This window comes from Amblyomma mixtum, chromosome 2 (assembly GCF_055824585.1).
Source record: "Amblyomma mixtum isolate Tamu chromosome 2, ASM5582458v1, whole genome shotgun sequence".
NCBI classification, from domain to species: Eukaryota; Metazoa; Arthropoda; class Arachnida; order Ixodida; family Ixodidae; genus Amblyomma; species Amblyomma mixtum.
Window position 1 is genome coordinate 233501864 of NC_143013.1, and position 15444 is coordinate 233517307.

The 15444-nt window shown below is 47.4% G+C and overlaps 1 non-coding gene across 1 annotated transcript; it reads left to right on the forward strand.

The window, feature by feature from the left end:
• Window positions 1–4078: 4078 nt before the first annotated feature.
• Window positions 4079–4152, forward strand: TRNAP-GGG (transfer RNA proline (anticodon GGG)). Its single transcript has one exon. It is a non-coding gene; the product is annotated as a tRNA-Pro (tRNA).
• Window positions 4153–15444: the final 11292 nt, after the last annotated feature.

Consider the following 15444-nt stretch of genomic DNA (forward strand, 5'->3'; position numbering starts at 1 on the left):
TTGATCTATAACTCGAAGTGGGAACAGTGTTTGACCAAATATTTAGGGGAATCCCCCAAGGTGGAGTAGATTTGTAATAAGGGAGTAATTACTCATTGACGTCCACCCGAGCGCAGCCATACGGCCACAAAGGAAAGCTATACAGCTTTCACAGAAACTTCGTAGTTAAAGAAAAATTCGTCCTGGTCCGGGGTTCGAACCCGGGACCACCGCTACACCGGAGCAGTCGCTCTACCAATTGAGCTAACCGGGACGGCAAGCTTATGGTAGGGCGAGAGCGAATTGATCTATAACTCGAAGTGGGAACAGTGTTTGACCAAATATTTAGGGGAATCCCCCAAGGTGGAGTAGATTTGTAATAAGGGAGTAATTACTCATTGACGTCCACCCGAGCGCAGCCATACGGCCACAAAGGAAAGCTATACAGCTTTCACAGAAACTTCGTAGTTAAAGAAAAATTCGTCCTGGTCCGGGGTTCGAACCCGGGACCACCGCTACACCGGAGCAGTCGCTCTACCAATTGAGCTAACCGGGACGGCAAGCTTATGGTAGGGCGAGAGCGAATTGATCTATAACTCGAAGTGGGAACAGTGTTTGACCAAATATTTAGGGGAATCCCCCAAGGTGGAGTAGATTTGTAATAAGGGAGTAATTACTCATTGACGTCCAAACGAGCGCAGCCATACGGCCACAAAGGAAAGCTATACAGCTTTCACAGAAACTTCGTAGTTAAATAAAAATTCGTCCTGGTCCGGGGTTCGAACCCGGGACCACCGCTACACCGGAGCAGTCGCTCTACCAATTGAGCTAACCGGGACGGCAAGCTTATGGTAGGGCGAGAGCGAATTGATCTATAACTCGAAGTGGGAACAGTGTTTGACCAAATATTTAGGGGAATCCCCCAAGGTGGAGTAGATTTGTAATAAGGGAGTAATTACTCATTGACGTCCACCCGAGCGCAGCCATACGGCCACAAAGGAAAGCTATACAGCTTTCACAGAAACTTCGTAGTTAAAGAAAAATTCGTCCTGGTCCGGGGTTCGAACCCGGGACCACCGCTACACCGGAGCAGTCGCTCTACCAATTGAGCTAACCGGGACGGCAAGCTTATGGTAGGGCGAGAGGGAATTGATCTATAACTCGAAGTGGGAACAGTGTTTGACCAAATATTTAGGGGAATCCCCCAAGGTGGAGTAGATTTGTAATAAGGGAGTAATTACTCATTGACGTCCACCCGAGCGCAGCCATACGGCCACAAAGGAAAGCTATACAGCTTTCACAGAAACTTCGTAGTTAAAGAAATATTCGTCCTGGTCCGGGGTTCGAACCCGGGACCACCGCTACACCGGAGCAGTCGCTCTACCAATTGAGCTAACCGGGACGGCAAGCTTATGGTAGGGCGAGAGCGAATTGATCTATAACTCGAAGTGGGAACAGTGTTTGACCAAATATTTAGGGGAATCCCCCAAGGTGGAGTAGATTTGTAATAAGGGAGTAATTACTCATTGACGTCCACCCGAGCGCAGCCATACGGCCACAAAGGAAAGCTATACAGCTTTCACAGAAACTTCGTAGTTAAAGAAAAATTCGTCCTGGTCCGGGGTTCGAACCCGGGACCACCGCTACACCGGAGCAGTCGCTCTACCAATTGAGCTAACCGGGACGGCAAGCTTATGGTAGGGCGAGAGCGAATTGATCTATAACTCGAAGTGGGAACAGTGTTTGACCAAATATTTAGGGGAATCCCCCAAGGTGGAGTAGATTTGTAATAAGGGAGTAATTACTCATTGACGTCCACCCGAGCGCAGCCATACGGCCACAAAGGAAAGCTATACAGCTTTCACAGAAACTTCGTAGTTAAAGAAAAATTCGTCCTGGTCCGGGGTTCGAACCCGGGACCACCGCTACACCGGAGCAGTCGCTCTACCAATTGAGCTAACCGGGACGGCAAGCTTATGGTAGGGCGAGAGCGAATTGATCTATAACTCGAAGTGGGAACAGTGTTTGACCAAATATTTAGGGGAATCCCCCAAGGTGGAGTAGATTTGTAATAAGGGAGTAATTACTCATTGACGTCCACCCGAGCGCAGCCATACGGCCACAAAGGAAAGCTATACAGCTTTCACAGAAACTTCGTAGTTAAAGAAAAATTCGTCCTGGTCCGGGGTTCGAACCCGGGACCACCGCTACACCGGAGCAGTCGCTCTACCAATTGAGCTAACCGGGACGGCAAGCTTATGGTAGGGCGAGAGCGAATTGATCTATAACTCGAAGTGGGAACAGTGTTTGACCAAATATTTAGGGGAATCCCCCAAGGTGGAGTAGATTTGTAATAAGGGAGTAATTACTCATTGACGTCCACCCGAGCGCAGCCATACGGCCACAAAGGAAAGCTATACAGCTTTCACAGAAACTTCGTAGTTAAAGAAAAATTCGTCCTGGTCCGGGGTTCGAACCCGGGACCACCGCTACACCGGAGCAGTCGCTCTACCAATTGAGCTAACCGGGACGGCAAGCTTATGGTAGGGCGAGAGCGAATTGATCTATAACTCGAAGTGGGAACAGTGTTTGACCAAATATTTAGGGGAATCCCCCAAGGTGGAGTAGATTTGTAATAAGGGAGTAATTACTCATTGACGTCCACCCGAGCGCAGCCATACGGCCACTTGGTAGAGCGGCTCAATTGGTAGAGCGACTGCTCCGGTGTAGCGGTGGTCCCGGGTTCAAACCCCGGACCAGGACGAATTTTTCTTTAACTACGAAGTTTCTGTGAAAGCTGTATAGCTTTCCTTTGTGGCCGTATGGCTGCGCTCGGGTGGACGTCAATGAGTAATTACTCCCTTATTACAAATCTACTCCACCTTGGGGGATTCCCCTAAATATTTGGTCAAACACTGTTCCCACTTCGAGTTATAGATCAATTCGCTCTCGCCCTACCATAAGCTTGCCGTCCCGGTTAGCTCAATTGGTAGAGCGACTGCTCCGGTGTAGCGGTGGTCCCGGGTTCGAACCCCGGACCAGGACGAATTTTTCTTTAACTACGAAGTTTCTGTGAAAGCTGTATAGCTTTCCTTTGTGGCCGTATGGCTGCGCTCGGGTGGACGTCAATGAGTAATTACTCCCTTATTACAAATCTACTCCACCTTGGGGGATTCCCCTAAATATTTGGTCAAACACTGTTCCCACTTCGAGTTATAGATCAATTCGCTCTCGCCCTACCATAAGCTTGCCGTCCCGGTCAGCTCAATTGGTAGAGCGACTGCTCCGGTGTAGCGGTGGTCCCGGGTTCGAACCCCGGACCAGGACGAATTTTTCTTTAACTACGAAGTTTCTGTGAAAGCTGTATAGCTTTCCTTTGTGGCCGTATGGCTGCGCTCGGGTGGACGTCAATGAGTAATTACTCCCTTATTACAAATCTACTCCACCTTGGGGGATTCCCCTAAATATTTGGTCAAACACTGTTCCCACTTCGAGTTATAGATCAATTCGCTCTCGCCCTACCATAAGCTTCCCGTCCCGGTCAGCTCAATTGGTAGAGCGACTGCTCCGGTGTAGCGGTGGTCCCGGGTTCGAACCCCGGACCAGGACGAATTTTTCTTTAACTACGAAGTTTCTGTGAAAGCTGTATAGCTTTCCTTTGTGGCCGTATGGCTGCGCTCGGGTGGACGTCAATGAGTAATTACTCCCTTATTACAAATCTACTCCACCTTGGGGGATTCCCCTAAATATTTGGTCAAACACTGTTCCCACTTCGAGTTATAGATCAATTCGCTCTCGCCCTACCATAAGCTTGCCGTCCCGGTTAGCTCAATTGGTAGAGCGACTGCTCCGGTGTAGCGGTGGTCCCGGGTTCGAACCCCGGACCAGGACGAATTTTTCTTTAACTACGAAGTTTCTGTGAAAGCTGTATAGCTTTCCTTTGTGGCCGTATGGCTGCGCTCGGGTGGACGTCAATGAGTAATTACTCCCTTATAACAAATCTACTCCACCTTGGGGGATTCCCCTAAATATTTGGTCAAACACTGTTCCCACTTCGAGTTATAGATCAATTCGCTCTCGCCCTACCATAAGCTTGCCGTCCCGGTTAGCTCAATTGGTAGAGCGACTGCTCCGGGGTAGCGGTGGTCCCGGGTTCGAACCCCGGACCAGGACGAAGTTTTCTTTAACTACGAAGTTTCTGTGAAAGCTGTATAGCTTTCCTTTGTGGCCGTATGGCTGCGCTCGGGTGGACGTCAATGAGTAATTACTCCCTTATTACAAATCTACTCCACCTTGGGGGATTCCCCTAAATATTTGGTCAAACACTGTTCCCACTTCGAGTTATAGATCAATTCGCTCTCGCCCTACCATAAGCTTGCCGTCCCGGTTAGCTCAATTGGTAGAGCGACTGCTCCGGTGTAGCGGTGGTCCCGGGTTCGAACCCCGGACCAGGACGAATTTTTCTTTAACTACGAAGTTTCTGTGAAAGCTGTATAGCTTTCCTTTGTGGCCGTATGGCTGCGCTCGGGTGGACGTCAATGAGTAATTACTCCCTTATTACAAATCTACTCCACCTTGGGGGATTCCCCTAAATATTTGGTCAAACACTGTTCCCACTTCGAGTTATAGATCAATTCGCTCTCGCCCTACCATAAGCTTGCCGTCCCGGTTAGCTCAATTGGTAGAGCGACTGCTCCGGTGTAGCGGTGGTCCCGGGTTCGAACCCCGGACCAGGACGAATTTTTCTTTAACTACGAAGTTTCTGTGAAAGCTGTATAGCTTTCCTTTGTGGCCGTATGGCTGCGCTCGGGTGGACGTCAATGAGTAATTACTCCCTTATTACAAATCTACTCCACCTTGGGGGATTCCCCTAAATATTTGGTCAAACACTGTTCCCACTTCGAGTTATAGATCAATTCGCTCTCGCCCTACCATAAGCTTGCCGTCTCGGTCAGCTCAATTGGTAGAGCGACTGCTCCGGTGTAGCGGTGGTCCCGGGTTCGAACCCCGGACCAGGACGAATTTTTCTTTAACTACGAAGTTTCTGTGAAAGCTGTATAGCTTTCCTTTGTGGCCGTATGGCTGCGCTCGGGTGGACGTCAATGAGTAATTACTCCCTTATTACAAATCTACTCCACCTTGGGGGATTCCCCTAAATATTTGGTCAAACACTGTTCCCACTTCGAGTTATAGATCAATTCGCTCTCGCCCTACCATAAGCTTGCCGTCCCGGTTAGCTCAATTGGTAGAGCGACTGCTCCGGTGTAGCGGTGGTCCCGGGTTCGAACCCCGGACCAGGACGAATTTTTCTTTAACTACGAAGTTTCTGTGAAAGCTTTATAGCTTTCCTTTGTGGCCGTATGGCTGCGCTCGGGTGGACGTCAATGAGTAATTACTCCCTTATTACAAATCTACTCCACCTTGGGGGATTCCCCTAAATATTTGGTTAGAGGGAGATAAGCAAAAAAAGGGTGCAGTTTCTTAGAAACCACTGGAAGCAGATACCAGGGGGATGACCTCATGATGACCTCAAATGTTGACCTCATTTTTCAGACCGTCCCTTATTCCGAGTAGGCATTTTCTGTTGTTATACAGCAAAGCAGGCTTTGGGTGTTGGAAAGGGGTGAGGAAGGGGAGGAGATTTTTCTTCCTCGAAAGTTCTGAGTCATTTTGGCGCTTAACTGACAACCTCATGAGCATTATAATGGTTACGCTGCGGCCATGGCGAAAACTGACGCAGACACGGGTCTTAGGGTCGTTGCCCAGATTTCCGCACTTTTGTTTTTGCTGATTTCCGAAAATGGTAATCCGCTGTTTACATCTTCACTTCGTGTCCATTTTGCGTAACAAATAAAAAGTGTCGTGCAAGGAAAAAGAATGTGGTAATGAAGAATGCTACGTCGATGCCCTGTAAAAGTGCCAAAGGCTGTTTTTTTCTCAGGAAACTAGACCTAAACAGATGCAGTGGCCTTAACGATCGTAGAAACATGTATGAATTTCGAGCACCAAACCAGCGCTGTTTTTTAGGTATATACGGATGCTGTCCACATTTCCTACACCCTTTTTTGCAGGACGAAAGTCTCAGGCACATATCCTGTCCCATCTGCCTCTCCGGATTCTGTTGCCGTCATGCACATCTGCTGAGTGGATTTCGCGCAGTAACCATGCAGCAAGACAGAGACATTTATTTTTCGCTCCTGATTTGCGCTAAGTTTTTTCGCGTTTATTACGGTGTTTTTTTTTTGCACGGGATCCGTAGATCCGTTGCAACTAATATGTTTAACCTGAGGTAGACAGGAACCGGTAGAAAATAACGCTATATAGGATAAAACATTAATTGGCAAATTCGACACTGAATAGCATACAACAGTGAGCAAAGGATCTATGTGGAATAAGAGAGAGCGGCGCTCATGACTGAGCCAGAGCATTTAGACGACTTCATTACTAGTTTCCAAATATTGTCCGCGCGCGTAAATAGCACGAATCGACACCGTGCGAGCGATGAGGAATTATTTTGCGATGCTTTAGAGCTCCGCCCGCCGTTCTCTCACACCATATCTCTCGTCAAACGCCACTTAACCTCTGTTAATTGTTTAGTTTATTTGCACATTTTCAGTGAGTAACATCACTCGAAACAGGGACCTCGAATTTTTTCTATAGCCTAATTCGCTCCTCTGGACAACGAGAGAATGTTCCTTCTTCTGGTCAAGCCTGAAAATCCGCAAAGGATAGACAATACTGATAGGAAAATTTCCTTATCTACAAATTTAAAACCTTAAGACCATTAAGGATAAACATATCCAGAGAAATCTTCGAATCACTCACATACCGGTACTGGCATAATTCGTTAATGAAGTCTTGCACATGGTTAGAGCATTTCTTAGTACTTCATACTGTTGCTTTAGTCTTTCTTTCAACCTATCCTTCCACTACGACTGGTCCTTTCCCACTGCAACGACACTTTTTTTTTCTCTTTGTTCACGCAACTTCTTGCCATCATTTCTCACGAATCCTTAACTTCCTCACTCCTTCCCACCACCTCTCCTGTTGACACTTTCGCTTGGCCATGGTGACTAATTCCTTATCTCAGTTTTTGAGGTCAAGGCCCCAAGTCGCGCAAAGCAGCCCGTGGCAGTTGGACACACAGCCATTCAAGCCGCACCCTATCTCTCCAGGCTCGGCACCCGGGATTCCTTTCTGCTGAACTGGCTTCTTTCTTTTCGCAGTTTTTCAGGTCAACTAGTTATCAACTTGGGCAGCCATCATGCCTGGAGAAGATTCTCTCTCCCGATCATAACAATTGCCGTCCCACTTCACGCCATCCTCCTCCTCATTGGGCTTTCCTCCTCGAGTGATGACCCAAATTAAACTCCGCCAATCATGAGCGTTTTCCACAGTAGCAGGCAAGTCCTCCTGGCAAGACTTTGACAACCACCCTGAGGTTACCCCTTCCTTGTACAGTTTGCTATTTATGCTTGATGGTATTTTGGTTATGGTATTCTTCATGGCTCTAGTTTGGGGATATTTTCTCTTAATTCATAAACCACGTTGTTTGTTCCGCATTTAATGCAGGGCGGAGTTTAAATTCGTGAACCTATGACTCCAATATTGGTAGAAAACAACATGTGTGTAAATAGCCTTGTGCGCATACCGTCAATGTGCCGCAGCTCTTAGCGCCCTGTCACAGGTTGACCACGTCGCCGCCGCCCGTGTAACCGAGTGAAACCATAAAGAAATAAAAACATTGCCGAAACTGGGATTCGAACCCGCGGCAGGTAAAAAGAAGAGCTTGCCATTTCCCTCTCCCCTTTTTTCAAGCAGAGAAGCGTCAGTAGCTTATTTCATCCCTGCTGTCTCGCCGGAATTTGTTGTCGTCATGCGCACATGCCGAGGGGATTGCTCGGAACGTCCGTGCTTTTGGGATCTACAGTTTTTTTCGAGTGCTGCTTTAGGTGGTTTTTTTTTTTGCTTTATTGTGACATGCTTTCCCTGGATCCGTTGCACTTACTATGCTGCACAGGAACCGATATCATGTGCGGCTATACTGTGTGAAATGTTTACAAAGTTCGCCACTGCATAGCGTACAGGAACACTAGGCGGTGGATTTTCTGGAGTAATGGTGCAACATCCTTAGGACTGAGTCAGAGTGTTTGCAAAAATTCACACAAGATGAGGAAATATTTTTAACTCTTTAGAGCTCAGCCGCGCCATTGTCGAGCGCACCCTTTTCAACAAATGTCGTTTCACATCCATTAATTGCTCAGTTTGATATTTATTTATTTATTTATTTATTGGTCTTTTATTACATATAATGGAGGAGATAAGGCAAAAAGCTGCGTACGCAGCTTGACTAAGGCCTTATCCCCTCAAAGGCAAAACACCAGTGAACACAGACCGAACACCGATCAGAAAGTATTAACAAGGAATAACGAAGACAATAGTTACAAATGTACAATAGATTCAAGTATCTGCGGAAAAGAAAAAGAAACTTCGGTTAGGTGCAAACACAAAATGCAGTAATAGGCCAAGTCGAAAATGTACACAATGAAGAAATTATGGGTACGGAAGGAGCATGAGTAGCACAGCATATTATGACGTCAAGCAATGAGGGCACATAAAAAATGTCTATAGCACATAATTTCACATAGAGAAACAAAGGAAAAAAGGGTTAGGTTCTTATTCGCTGAGCATTGAAACTAGCGATAAGGACGCAAAAGTATAGTACAGCGTTACATTGCTTGAGATATAAAACTAATAAGGACATTACAAAAATAGTGTCGTGAATTATCATGAAGGAAAAAAAAGTTGTTTTAAATGTTTGAGGCGAGGTTCATTTGTATATTTTGCATCTTTCCAGCCCGAAAGTTCACCGCTATGTAAGAAGGAGCGGAAAAGTTGCCTGCAGTCCATTTCGTTTGTGGCCATGAAGTAAAATTGGGTGTGTTTAATCTTTGCTACGCCTAGAATATGTCATAGCAGGAATGCATCTGTGCTGCACCCTGTTTCCCTTCCGAAGGAGTCCTCGCTCTTGCTACACCTCTGTGGTAAAATATCTCAACCGGCGCTTCCTATGGCAAACGTACTGCTGGGCTTCTTCCCCGGTAGACGTCTCACTAGTCGCTTCCGAAGACGGTCGTGTTCTGTGCGGGTGGCTGCAGTAATATGTGAAAGGTTCCGCCGATGTCGATGCCATTAAGTTAGGGCTCAATAATATAGGGTGTGAAATTTTCTTAGGTGAGTCAAACTGCTCGTTCCCTATCGAGCACTACATTAAAGATAATTTTGCACCGCCATGGCGGACTTGCTCATTGGTCCCAACGCAGAAGGCGTGTGCGAAATGTGCCGACACGTACCGTGATCGCAGCCCTGAAAGCGCTTTTGGAAAGAAGGCATCGTACGTACAGCCAGGGTGTCGATAGTCCACGGCCTGTGCAACGCTGGGCGCTCCAATGGAGTGCCGCTGCCTGGTCATAATTTTCTTTGGGATGCAGCGGTTGCCTGCCTTTGGGTGGCTAGCGAATATGATCAGTTAAAAGCCCTGTGTAGCCCGCCCATTTGAAATCAGCGATGTTGAAAAGAACTCAAGAAGCCGGGAATTAGATTTTTTTAGAGCGCAGCTCTTAGGTGCCCATTCGCCTGTCGAGCTCCGTTGCCGTTGGCGTTACCGAGTGCGCCGCCGCTCACTCATAAAAGGCGTCAGAATGGTGGCGTGGGCACGTGAGGAATGTCGACACAAACTTTTGAAAGCGAAGTGGAAAACTGGCAAGAATATCTGGAGAACATCTGAGGTGGAAATGAGCAATTATTGGTGCCGAAAAAGATTAGAGAAAGAGAGGGCTCTCTGCAGAAGACTGATGCGGTCGAAATCCGTACTGCGAACATGCCGAATGTTTGAGCTGGAAGTTGTTAGAGAATATATCTAGGATGACTGTAGGTTAAATAATTTTTTGTTTGAGGCCAGGACGACAGTTTTGCGGACTAAGACATATAGAGTGAGTTACCACGGTATGGACACACTACGTGGGCTTCGTTCAAGGGCTTCAACCTAGAGTTGAAAGCAGCGGGCATGATTTATTCAAAGCAGTGGGGTGTAAGGACAGTGAACGAAAAATAAATATTATGCGAGTAAAAGTAATTAAGCGAAGGTTATCTGTGTGGTGGCTAAAATAAAGGCAAGAAATTTCACGACACATAGCTAGGTGGCTTGACCCAGCACCCGATTTAAAGGGTTCAGCGTTATCCCTCCATCCAGGGCGCTCCTAGGGATTAAAGACTTCAAGACAAGGCTGCTAAATAATCTACATTCTTTCAGCAGACTTTATTTCTCTGAAGGATATTACTGCAATGCCGACTGCGTTGAGGCAGCAAATACTTAATTTAAATTGCGTTGCAAATATTTCAGAAGAAAGAGCCATAAAACGTTTTCAAAGCATCCATTTTACGCTGCGATTAATATGCAGAAGAAACACATCGTGAGAGGTAGAAGTAAGCGTCACACAACAGATTTTATTTGAAATATGTATCCAAATGGAAAAAGTTGAGTACGAGTAAAATGAGAAAGGCGTATCCCATTGGATATTTGTCAGGGGAAACCACTTATTCAAACATTCATACTGTTCTGGGGATAGTTACCCGAATGAAAAGAACCGGGGCATTAGATTACGCACGAGCATCTTTATTGAGACGCAAACAAAAAGCACGCCTACAAACAAAACATTACATTATCAAGGCATCACATCTGTTTGTGAGCTTAATGTATTACCCCTAGACAAGCGCGGTTGGTGAAATGAGGGTACAAAGAAATAGCTGAAGAGCGAATAATACATAAAAAAGCTTGTCCGTTGGGACATTTGTCATGCAACGCTGATTGAATCGAAATGGCTGCCATGCGTAGGCCTCCGATGACTGGTGCTGAGATGGAAGACTGATTTTCTTCCGTCCAGCCCGATTACTGCTCCACAAACGAAAGATCCGGGTCCGGAACAGGGGCGTCCCCTGGTAAATCGTAGTTGTCTTCGCACAGCCAGCTCCAGTCCATGGGCTCCTGCTCGGCGGGACAGCGCTGCGTCTCTTGCTTTCCATTTTTCAGGTCAGCCTTCGTCAGTGTCAGAATGAGGTGATTGGCTACTCCTGCAGCGCAGGTCCACAATGAAGATGGGCCGGCTTCTTGCCCGTCTCCGCCAGTCGGGTTCGGCTTGAGCTTCTTGGAGGCCCGGTGTTCATCTACGAATGTGAATACACGAGCAGTTAGAAACAAATGGCGGTTACATGCAGAATAGAGCAATGAAACAATATATTTTCTTTAAATATAAGGAAGAAGACAACATCCCCATATCCAGCGTCTTTTGTCTGCGTCCCTCTTTGGCATCGTAATGACGATGCTTTCAGCACCCGTAAGGAAGGGAGTTCGGTTGACGACACCAGTGACTACCGAGAGGATGCAGTAGCGAGGATAGAATGCGGATTAAGTTTCAACAAGGTGCGTTACAAATACGGGATAATCAGAGAGCGCCCCAAACACGAATAACTGGGGTCAGCTTACGCGCAGTGTTTCGCCTTTGCCAACCGTTTCCGGAATGGATGCAGCAATGAGTCACGGACCAATCGGAGCTGAAGTGTGCTAAATACATATGCGGTAAGGCAAGATAAGAATAACAGGAAAGTGGCCGCCTGAGAGCACGAGGATTTTGATGAAGCCAAGCTACTCTATTAGCGTCAAAACAAAACTTTGGGTGGCACGTGAGATCATAGTTATTTCAAAATCAGATAATTAGACAACACGAGTTACAAGTGCCCGAGAGCGGTCTAAGCCGCTGCGCCGAACTCAACTCGAACAAATATATAGCAGGGCAGCAACAAATTTGTGTTAGCCATCAACTCTTAGTTTGCAGTAATTAATTTCCTGAAACGAAATTTTCGTTCATTTGCGCTTATGTTAATACTGCGCAGCGGCAAATGCCACCATGCAATGTGGGGCTGCGAGATTCGGATGGCAGCTTTAAAACTTGAACATGTAAGACAAGCATAGCGACCGCTGAGCTGTACTGCAGATAATGTATGCACACGGCGAACTCAGCTTAATAAATTGAGTACCGAGAAGGAATATCCGCGAGGAACGCAAGAGGTTCATAAGGGCTATTGTTGAAACAACACGCAGATACCCGTGCCGTGCGGTACCTGTTGCGTCATGCATGAACACACCCTCAAATTACGAGTGAACAGAACATTACTAACACTTCGAACCGTAGCAACGTTACAAGACAGATAATAGAGCCCCTACGCTACGTTGTTCTGCTCGAAGTAGTCACTAAAAATCATTCTTTTAGAAGGTTATTACTTACCTTTATATTCGTTTCGCAGTCCATTGGGAGCCATGCTGTTCTTGTTGGATGGTATTACGAGAACAAGAAATAACTGCGCCAAGAAGGACGGAACAACAGAAAGAGAACCACACGGGACAAACGCAGACTAACAACTGATTTATCCTACCAACTCCTCTTTCCTTCAACAACAAAGCGCATGCGCACCAACCCCAAAAACAAAAGCCACGCTCATCTCGTGAAGTAGCCGCCGCGGTGGCTCAGTGGCTATGGTGCTCGGCTGCTGTTCCGAAAGACGCGGGTTCGATCCCAGCCGTGGCGGCTGAATTTCTTTGGAGGAGAAATTTGAGGCCCGTGCACTGTGCGATGTCAGGGCACGTTAAAGAACCCCAGGTGGTCGAAATTTCTGGAGCCCTCCACTACGGCGTCTCTCATAGCCTTAGTCGCTTTGGGACGTTAAACCCCATAAACCAACCAAACCAACCAACCATCTCGTGAAGTCAAGAAATTCCAACTCCTTGCGGTACACGTGTACTGCAGCATCGCTAACACATTTGTCAGGCCATAATGTCGCGATTTCGAAGGCTTCCATAATTTCCCGTTTTTTTTTTTTATCCCTCGAGTGTCCGATAACCTTAGCCCTGTCAAAAAGCGGATTAAAATCTTTGTTCTCATGTTTTCAAGTGTTACAATGCTTAGACAGATGCGTAATTTCTAGTCCTTTTGGTTCTTCTCTGAAAATGTCAATGATTTGCTCAAGAGGCTGTGGCTGCCGATATGACGTGTCCAATTTGTAGAGTATCAGGTAATCGTCCACGTTACGCAACACCTTTACGGTGCTTGTCAATTGAAGAGCAGTCATTAAGCGTCTGTCAATAGGCGCGAAAAACAAATCACATAAAAGGTGGGTGAGCGAAGACCCTAAGAATATATGCTCCCGTTGAATGTACAGACTCCCCCTGTTTCTCATGAAAGCAGGGTGCGGGTAGCTGGTAAGTAATTTCATAAAATTATGTTTTGTAGTATTTGTACGTTTACCAACGTCGTGTGGAAGGAAAGAGCGGAGGTCCTGCTGCAGACAAGAATTCAACGTCCAAACGAGAGCGTGACTGCGTATTTGGAAGACATGAAACGCCTTTTTAGGCGCGCCAACCCCGACATGACTGAAGAAAAGAAGCTGTCCTTCGTGATGCGTGTCGTGAAGGAGCAACTTTTCGCCGGCCTGATCCGCGATCCTCCACATACCGTAGCCGAGTTTGAATCTGAAGCTTCAACCATCGAAAAGAATCTGAACGCCCGGACCCGGCACTACAACCGACCACTTGAAGTGCTGCCGACAAGCCCCCCAGGAGATACCCTTGCAAGCGGGGATAACCTGCGAGATTTGATACGCGAAATTGTTCACGAGGAACTTCGTCGGCTGCTGCCATCCCCAACGCAGCAGACGCAGCAGCCTGAGGTGGCATCGCTCACGCACATTATCTGTGAAGAAGTGCATCATGCGCTTGGCACCCCATCATCTTCGCCTCCTGCTGCAGCTCCAGCCTTAACCTACGCCGCTGAATTACGCAGTCCTCAGCCCCAGCGCGAGAGCCGAAGTGCGCCTGTTCGACGTGAACCAGCTGTTCCCGAACGCCGCCCCCCTGCCCCCGTCCGCCCAGCCTACGAACGCCGCCCAAGCCCCAGGGAGCGCTGCGCCTGGAGGACTTCCAACAACCGCCCACTCTGCTTCCATTGAGGCGAAGCTGGTCATACAGGGTGTTTCACCTAAGGCTTTCTGCAATTTTTAAAAATAAGCATTTGAATTAGATGCGTGCTTTTTCTTGCATAGCATTGTCAGTGGTGTAGTGGATCATAATGCAGCGAAGAGGTGCTAACTAGCAGGCTTGTTAACCAATATTTAATAGTTAACTTTTAAACTATTACCGTTGGGCTCCTTAATTATTGAGAGGCACGTAGCCCACCGTAAGTAATGTCCATATCCGTTTTTAGAATTTAGAGAACGCGATTATCTTCGGCGCTGTGACCCAACAAATTTTGCCTACATCTCGCCAAAATACATGCGTTTTGAGAAGCTTGCAGGCAAAGCAACCTCTCCAGTGAACCTAACTCGTCAAGATAGCCAAAATTTGTTGGGCCACTGCGCCGAGGATAATCGCATTCTCGAAATTCTAAAAACGGATATGGACATTACTTACGGTGGGCTACATGCCTCTTAATAATAAAGGAGCCCAACGGTAATAGTTTAAAAGTTAACTATTAAATATTGGTTAACAAGCCTGCTAGTTAGCACGTCTTAGATGCATTATGATGTACTACACCACTGACAATGCTATGCTAGAAAAAGCGCGCATCTAATTCAAATAGCTGATTTTTAAAAATTGCAGAAAGTCTTAGGTGAAACACCCTGTATACTTCGCCACTGCCCGCACAGGCGCATCGGCCTGCGAGGTTTCGCCATCGACGTCCCTCGACCTGTCCCCAGCCAGCGACCACGAGAAATTGATGACTACCTTCGCAAAGGGGAGTACGTGTCTTCAAGACGTCTTTCCTGCTCCCGGTCGCCTTTCCGCTCCCCGTCGCTGTCCACGGCACGATTTATATCACCAAGCCGCAGCTACGCCGCGGCTGTCCGTAGAACGTCCCTAGCCCCCGTAGGGGAAACTAAACAAAGCAAACTGTGGAGGTCAGGTTGCTTGCCGAGGAAACAACGAAGATCCTCCAGCGACCACGCCGTATGAAGACGCCGCACCTACTACACCAACGACGCTTACAACAACCTCGACCACGATGCAAACTGCGTTCAAGACTACGCCGCCATCAAGAAAAGCTCCTACCACACGCCCCACCCACGATTCACATACCGGACGAAGCGGTAACCCGACGCCGAGGACGACGTGTAACTCCAGAGCCAGGACATCCGACTTAGAAGTGGTTATCGACGGCCGGAAAGTCACCGCTTTAGTCGACACAGGAGCCGATTATTCGGTGACGAGCGGACCATTCGCTACGCAACTGAGGAAAGTAACGACCGCTTGGGACGGCCCACAATTTCGCACCGCAGGGGGCCACCTCATTAGGCCATCAGGACGATGCACAGCGCGAGTGACTCTGAAGGGACATACCTATCCCACGACCTTCGTAG